The sequence below is a fragment of the Primulina tabacum genome, chromosome 2 (genome assembly GCF_025594145.1).
Source record: "Primulina tabacum isolate GXHZ01 chromosome 2, ASM2559414v2, whole genome shotgun sequence".
NCBI classification, from domain to species: domain Eukaryota; kingdom Viridiplantae; phylum Streptophyta; class Magnoliopsida; order Lamiales; family Gesneriaceae; genus Primulina; species Primulina tabacum.
Window position 1 is genome coordinate 35,002,958 of NC_134551.1, and position 8,898 is coordinate 35,011,855.

The 8,898-nt window shown below is 38.2% G+C and overlaps 1 pseudogene; it reads left to right on the plus strand.

The window, feature by feature from the left end:
• Positions 1-2,328: 2,328 nt before the first annotated feature.
• Positions 2,329-8,550, plus strand: LOC142537111 (uncharacterized; annotated as a pseudogene).
• The last annotated feature ends 348 nt before the right edge of the window (positions 8,551-8,898 follow it).

Genomic DNA, 8,898 nt, shown 5'->3' on the forward strand with positions numbered 1-8,898 from the left:
TTCAAAGATTCATGGTGAGCTACTAAGGAAGATCTACAAATTGAGTGTCTAAATTAGAGGAGCTTGAGGAACATGGACACAATGATGGAATTGTTTGGAATGTAATTCAAGTTATAAATAAAAGAGAAGTAGCAGCTAGCGCGCCCCTGCGCAACAAGGCGCGCAACCGCGTGCGCCTTGAGGCAGAACACCATGCGCATGCGCGCCTGAATCGCTGCGGCCACACGCTGGGCGCGCACCCGCGCGTGATTGGTCGCGACCGCGCGCCCTGGGCTGGCTGTTTTGGCAGAACCTCGCGCGCAGCTGTGAGAGATCATGCGCAGCCGCGCGCACTGCCGTGCAGAAATTGCTAGCCAACCTTTGTAATGATATTTTACTTGTCTTTTTCTTACTTTATTGATTATATATGCATTGTATCAGACTATGAACGAGATATTCAGACATTAAAAACAAATTCTTGAGGTTTCTCTCAATTTTCAAGGCTTTTTAAGCTTTGTTCTTCACAAGAAAAAAAAATCAAACTTATCAAAGATTTTCATCTTTGTGGCGTTTGTCAATTGTTTTCGCACGGATTGTCAAAAATAAGTTCTTTGAAGGTTCGTATGAAATTCGATTGATCTTACCGTTGATATTGGTTGCTAAGTTTTAATCACTTAGAGGTGAATATCAGAAATCGTTGCTTGTTTCAAAAGATCGGGACAACACAATCGATCCTTGTTCATTATTGAATTGAGGGTGGGATTACAATTAATCGTGTTTGCTTCTCATTCGTACGAGGATTAGTATCATTTGGTATCAGAGCTTTTGGTTCTCTTTGATTCAAGTAAGTTATCGTTGCTATTTTCAGATCTGTCTAAAATTTCGTTCTGTTCTCAGATCTGTGTTATCTTTTCGTTTATATTTTCAGATCTTTCTAAAATTTAGTTTTGTTTTCAGATCTGTGTTATACTTTCGTTTCTGTTTTCAGATCTGTGTTATCCTTTGTTCTGTTATCAGATCTACGTTATTCTAGCGTTCTTGGTTTTGCACAGTCCAAGTGAGACAGTTGCGAGTATCCACGAGTTGAATCTTGTTAGTTTGATATACAAATATAAATATTGATCACAGCTTCGAGAGAACTATCACATTCGAGTGAAAACATTTGAGTGCGAGCGTTATTTCTTTGGAGTGATCGTGAGAATTTGGGTGAGGAATATCTTTTATTTCTACTAACATTTTCTTGCAGGTACAAAATCTGAAAGTAAAATGGAGAGGGAGGTAGGAGATAGTTCAAACCAGGGGTTGTCTAAGGTTCAAATGGAGGCGTTATTTGGGCATTTCAGTAGGATGATGAGGGCCGAGTTGGATCCTTTACATGAGAGGTTGGATAGGCTTGAGGTTAGTACTGGCAAAAATAAATCTAAGCCTAAAGGTTTGGGTAGAGGCGAAGAAGAAGAGGATGATTATGAGTTGGGAGGAGAAGAGGAGAGTCAAAACGAGAACTGTGGTAGGAACGGAAGAGGTAGAGGGTTTGGTAGAGGAAGAAGAAAAGCCGTACGGGTTAGGTACGAAGATGGAAATAGGGAAGATGGTAACATAAGAAGCATTAAAATGAAAATTCTGTCGTTCCATGATAAGTCAGACCCAGAGTCTTATTTAGAATGGGAAAAGCGAGTTGAATTTGTTTTTGAATGTCACCACTATTCTGAACTCAAAAAGGTTAGGTTGGCAGTGGTTGAGTTTGTTGATTATGCACTTATTTGGTGGGATCAATTATTGACCACTAAGAGAAGATTCAATGAGAGGCCTATAGAAACTTGGGCTGAGATGAAGAGCGTAATGAGGAAGAGGTTTGTACCAAATCACTACTATAGAGAAATGTTTAAGAGGTTACAAACTTGGAGACAGGGTGTGAAGAGTGTTGAGGACTACTATAAAGAGTTGGAAGTAGTCATGATTAGTGCAAACATAGAGTAGGCTCGTGAGGCTACTATGGCTCGTTTTCTGTTTGGTTTGAACAGGGAGATTCAAGACCAAGTGGAGCTTAGGAACTACTTGGATATAGATGAGATGGTGCAGATGGCGATAAAAGTGGAGCAACAACTCAAGAGGAGAGGAGTTGGTCGCACCACTCAACTGGGGAATGCATCAACACCTTGGCGTTCCAACGTTGTTAAACGTTAAGAAGGCAAGGTGGTGGCCAAGGCCAAAGTTGACATTAAACAGGAGGCGCCTAAGCATGGAGTGCAAGGTAAACCTGAAACTCCTATTAATCGTTTTATAGATATCAAATGTTTTAGGTGTCAAGGTGTTGGACATATTGCTAACAAATGTCCCAATAAAAGGGTGATGGTGTTGAATACTTATGGGGAGTATGAGATGATGGAGAGGATACCTAAAAGCATCCTCGACCATATAGGCTACAATGGTTGAATGACTGTGCTGAAGTGAAAGTAAACAAACAAGTCTTGGTGGCGTTTTCGATTGGCAAGTATGTTGATGAGGTGTTGTGTGATGTGGTACCAATGCATGCTTGTCATATTTTGTTAGGGAGACCATGGCAATATGATAGACAAATGACAGATGATGGGTTTACGAATAGATATTCTTTTGTACTCAAGAAAGAACCCATTGTTTTACTTCCTTTGTCCCCAAAGCAAGTGTTGGAGGACAAATTAAAAAAAAAAGAGATGAGGCCGGAAAAAAGAGTGAGTTAAAAAGTGAGATGGCCTTTGAAAGCAAAAATGATATAGCGAAAAAAAAAGTGATAAAAAAAGTGAGATAGCCATACAAAAGAAAAAAGAGAGGAAAGAAAAAGAGGAAAAAAAATGAGAGGAAAGAGGCCAAAAAGAAAACATATATGGCCCAAAAGAGTGAGTTGAAGCAATTGTTGCACACACATGATCCACTTGTGTTGATTCTTTACAAGGAGATTCTCCTTAACACAAGTTTTATAGCCGTGTCCCTTTCGAGCATTGTTGTTTCACTTTTGCAGGAATTTGAAGATGTATTTCCGGAGGAGCTACCTCAAGGACTACCACCATTGAGGGGGATTGAGCACCAAATTGATTTTGTACCCGGAAGTGTATTGCCAAATCGTCCAGCTTATAGAAGTAATCCGGAGGAGACTAAGGAGCTACAACTACAGGTAAGTGAGTTGTTAGATAGGGGTTTTGTGCGTGAGTCCATGTCTCCTTGTGTTGTACCTGTTTTAATAGTTCCTAAGAAAGATGGCTCATGGCGTATGTGTGTGGATTGTAGGGCAATTAATAACATAACCATCAAGTATAGGTATCCCATACCTAGATTAGATGATATGTTAGATGAGTTGCACGGTGCATGTATTTTTAGTAAAATTGACTTGAAGAGTGGTTATCACCAAATTAGAATGAGAGAAGGTGATGAGTGGAAAACTGCATTTAAAACCAAGTACGGGTTATATGAGTGGATGGTAATGCCTTTTGGCTTGACTAACGCTCCTAGCACCTTTATGAGGTTAATGAATCATCTTTTGCGTGCACACATAGGAAAGTTGGTTGTGATTTATTTTGATGATATCCTAGTGTATAGCAAAAACTTGGATTATCATGTTAACCACTTGAGACTTGTGTTAATCACACTCAGGGCTAAAAATTTGTATGCTAACTTAAAGAAATGTGATTTTTATACAAGCAAACTTGTCTTTCTTGGTTTTGTGGTAAGATCACAGGGAAGACAAGTGGATGAAGACAAGGTAAGTGCTATTCGAGATTGGCCAACCCCGGCTACTGTTGGTTAAGTCTGAAGTTTTCATGGTCTTGCAAGCTTTTATAGGAGGTTTGTGAGCAAGAAGCAAGAGAAGTCTTTTAATATTATTAAACAAAATTTAATTAATGCTCCTTTACTTGTTTTGCCTGATTTTTCTAATACTTTTGAAATTGAATGTGATGCTTCAGGTGTATGTATTGGTGGGGTTTTGATGCAAGGAGGACGACCAGTGGCGTACTTTAGTGAGAAACTCAATGGAGCAACGCTGAACTATCCAACGTATGACAAGGAGTTGTACGCGCTTGTGAGGACTTTGGAGATGTGGCAACACTACCTGAGGCCTAAGGAGTTTGTGATCCATACGGATCATGAGTCTCTAAAGCACCTTAAGGGACAACAGAAACTGAAGAAGCGGCATGCCAAGTGGGTGGCGTTCATAGGGACATTCCCCTACATAATCAAGTACAAACAAGGTAAGGAAAACGTAGTGGCCAACGCACTATCACGGAGGTACGTACTAATCTCTACCTTGGAGTCGAAAATTTTGGGGTTTGAGCATGTGAAAGAGTTGTATTTGTTGGATGAGGATCTTAAGGAGATATTTGAAACATGCATGCATGGTCCATATGATAAATTTTATTTGCATAATGGGTTTTTATTTAGAGAAGATAGATTGTGCATACCTAAGTCATAAATTCGTGAATTACTTGTGAGGGAGGCACGTGGAGGTGGTTTGATGGGGCACTTTGGTGTGGCTAAAACTTTGAGTTCTTTGCATGAACATTTTTATTGGCCACATATGAAACGTAATGTTGAACGTGTTTGTGAAAAGTGCATAACTTTTAGACAAGCTAAGTCTAGAACACAACCACATGGATTGTTTACACCACTTCCTGTTCCTAGTGAACCTTGGGTTGATATTTCTATGGACTTTGTTTTGGGGTTGCCTAGGACTAAGAAGGGGAGGGATTCAATATTTTTTGTTGTTGATATATTTTCTAAGATGGCCCATTTTATTGCTTGTCATAAAACCGATGATGCATCAAACATTGCGGATTTGTTCTTTAAGGAAGTCGTCATAATGAATGGTATGCCTAGGACTATTGTATCCGACCGTGATGTTAAATTTTTGAGTTACTTTTGGAAAATTTTGTGGGCTAAACTTGACACAAAACTGTTGTTTTCTACTACATGTCATCCTCAAACGGATGGAAAAACTGAAGTTGTTAATAGGACTGTAGGAACACGTTTGCGTGCTATACTTAAAAATAACTTGAAAAATTGGGAAGAATGCTTTTCATTTGTTGAGTTTTCTTATACTCACTTGTCGGGTACGGGATTGGGGAAAAAAAGATTCCCAATTTTTATCGGGACGGGGATTGGATATGATAGTTACAAGACGGGTCCCTACCCGATCCGACCCTTACATATATGTGGTTCACGTGGATCTTCAAATTTTTTGAATGTTGCTACTACCTAAATTGAAACGACCCGAAAATTCGTGTTTGAAAAATTGCGGAAAAATTTAAAATTTTGTTTTTTTTTTTAAATAATTAAGGTGCCTCATTCACAAAATAAACTGATAAATCAAGTTTAATGTTTAAAAATAGCAGCGGAAGAAATTATTACTCGCCAAAATAACAAGTTAAAGTATCCAACAACTGATAAAAAATGTTTGAGCATAAAAATGGCAAGTGCTGTAAATGAGGTCCTCGGGTTCCACTACTGCCGACCTAAGCTAGCTCACTGGTCCCCGCCCTTGGCCCCGGCATCATCAGTACCTACAACAATCAAGTCTAGTGAGTCTAAAGACTCAACATGCATATATCGTAAATAACGAGTAAATATAGTAAAAATTTGCATGGGATAAAAATATCATGTCATGAGGCATAATGTGAAAATAATTTGTCATGAGCAATTATAATACGTGCATAAGTGAACTGAAAATTATAGTGAAAATGTTTGCTCCTTGGAGCCCTGTAATAATTTTCTGGTGAGATTATGGTCTACGCAAGTGGCCCCTGAACTGAACTGACCGGTAACTGGCGACCGGGCCTGTAACTGGCGACAGGACATAGTAATGTACGTCTGATCAGACCACTGCCACAGTACTGTGTGAAACAACTGAACTGACCGGTAACTTGCGACCGGGCCTGTAACTGGCGACAGGACTTAGTAATGCTCTCATAACCGGTAACTGACGACCGGACCGGTAACTGGCGACCGGATTTAATCATGATAGTAAAGTGACCACAAGAAATATCGCATAAATCTCAAAAAGAATATTTTTGCACGTAATATAATTAGATAACATCATTAAATATGAACAATTTCGATCTTCTTGCATTAAAATCATGTACTTGCGATATTTAAAAATACCTATATGGCTTCATTGAAGAGTGAAAGAAGATATAAACATGCCTTGATTTGTTTTGACAGAAAAAAAAACAAAATAACGACGCGGCGCAGCGGAGACGGAGTGTGATAAGGCCAAATCTTACAAAGATTTTAGGGATTTGATTTGATAATATTTGCCCTTATCTAGACTTTTTATCCTAATTATGTGCTTAATTTAATTAATAATTGTAAATTTGAATAAAAAGTGAAAAGTGTTTAAATTAGGAGATAAAATAAATTTGCTAGATTTCAAAGGAAATAAAATATTCTTATTCCTTGATGATATTGAATTTTTGGAGAAATCTATGTAAATCTTGACAAATATCTTATCTACACTTTCTTTACTTGATATAGGCTTAAAAAAAAAAAAAAAAAGAGGCCCATTGAGGAGAATAAAAGGGCAGAAGCGTACAAGAGAAGAAAGTCAGCCGAGAACAGAAGTACTGAAGGAGACGGAATAGGAGAACAGCGCGGAAGAAGAAAAAAGAGGAGGAAGAAGGAAGGCAAAACCAACGAGGAATTCCTCACACGCTACTAATTACTGAGAATCTCTTCCCATTCCTTCTTAATCATGTTTTCTGCATTGAATTTAAACAGTGAATTGCAATTTTATTTTAAGTTTATGGAGTAGATTTTTATAGACTAAGGCCATGATAGGGCCGAGACATTATTTTTTTGATGTTTTGAGTTTGATTCAATTAGATTATTTATTTTATTCATTGATTGATGTCGTTTATCACGTGTTCTTTTAATCTGGCCAATTGAATAGAATATTTGTTGGTTAATCTAAAACCGGAAGGCGATAGATTAATATTTGCTTCACACATCAATCAACACATGGTTAAATTGACTAGAAATAGTATTCGATTTCAGTGTGCGACTTTAGGTTGAAAAACTTGAATTTCACAGCGATCCAATGCGGTTAAATCTAATTAAATTCAGTTAGGAATAATTGGACTGTTAGATTTAATTAGGTTTATTAATTCGAGGAATCGTTTAATAAATAATTTTGGGAATTCCGTCGTGAATTAAATAATTAATTTAATGAATATGAATTTGACACGTAGATTATAAATTGTCTCGGTACCGTTGTGCGCCTTAGTCGTTTTTAAATAATTTGAATTTTCGTCTAGTTTAATAATTTGGATTTTTTTTTGCTTTAGTTAATTTATTTAAATTGTTTAATTTAGTTTTGATTAATCTATCTCTCCCATCATTTGAATTTTATTAGCCTGAATTAGGAAAAATAATTCATATTCTAGTAATTAAACATCGATCTCTATGGGTACGATACCTGGACTCATCTCCAAATACTATAACTTGACCTAGTCCGCTTGCTAGATTTATTCCCAACCGAAATCGTCGGTCAAGTTTTTGGCGCCGTTGCCGGGGATTGAATTGTTTAATATTAGGATTTATTATTTTCTTGAGATTAGGTTTTTATTTTATTTTGTCGATTCTACGCATATTAGTACGTTTGAAGTTTGTTATTTATTTTCAGGGATTATCTTACTGTGCATGAGCCGTGCTAAAGGAAGGACAGAATTGGAGCCATTTTATCCAGAGATTGAGAATACTTTTCGACGGAGACGTAGAGCACAAAGGGAGAAATCCTCAGACTTTGACGTGGAAGAACAGTTAAAACCAGAGGACGAGGTTGAAACAGCAGGGATGGAAGTAATGGACAACGAGGAAGATGATCGCACTGTCTATGATCTCACTAGACAAACCACTGGAGGTTATGGTTCTAGCATCACTCGCCCTACTGTGGAAGCAAATAATTTTGAGTTGAAGCCATCCATCATTCAAATGATACAATATCAAGTGAGATTTGGAGGATCGCAGACCGAGGATCCTAATGCACATCTGGAGGGATTTCTATCTATCTGTGACACAATCAAGTTCAATGAAGTGAGCACGGATGCCATAAGATTAAGACTATTCCCCTTCTCTTTGCATGGTGAAGCAGCAGAATGGCTTAGAGATCTACCAGCTGGTTCTATTACTACATGGAATGGTTTGGTGGAAATGTTCATGAATCAATATTTTCCACCCACCAAGCTAGCACAACTGCGTATGGATATATCATCTTTTCGCCAGAAGGATGGGGAGACATTACATACAGCTTGGGGAAGATTTAGAAAGATGTTGAGGAGGTGTCCTCAACATGGTTTCTCTTCATCTGAACAAGTTCAGATTTTCTATAACGGAGTAGATCCTTCTGTGCGTTCCATGCTAGATACGGCAGCCAATGGTAGCTTATACAGGAAGACTCCACGAGTTGCACTTGAAATAATTTCAAATATGGCTGAAAATAGTGCGGGTTGGACAGATATTAAACGAGAAAAGAAGGCTGGAGTTCTTGAAATGGATGTGTTGAATGCACTTACTGCTAAGATTGATGGGTTGGCTCATCAATTCTCTTAGCTGAAATCAAATCAAGCAAATCAGGTCCAAGGAATAGTCATCGAGGAACAACCCATTTTTGATGAAGAAGCAGTGAATTTTGTGGGGAATCAATGGAGACAACAAAATACAATCCATACAGTTCCACATACAATCCAAGATAGAAGCATCACCCTAATTTGTCTTGGAAGAATACGGAGAATTCCCTTAATCCAACACATATTCCTCCACTGCCCATTCCTCAACAAGTGAGACAACAAGGATTATTGGTACCTGCAGCACCTCCAGGATTCAAGCAAGAAGATCAACGACCAATTTATGAGGATTTTATGATGAAACATATTGTGGGAATGGAGACGAGACTGCAGA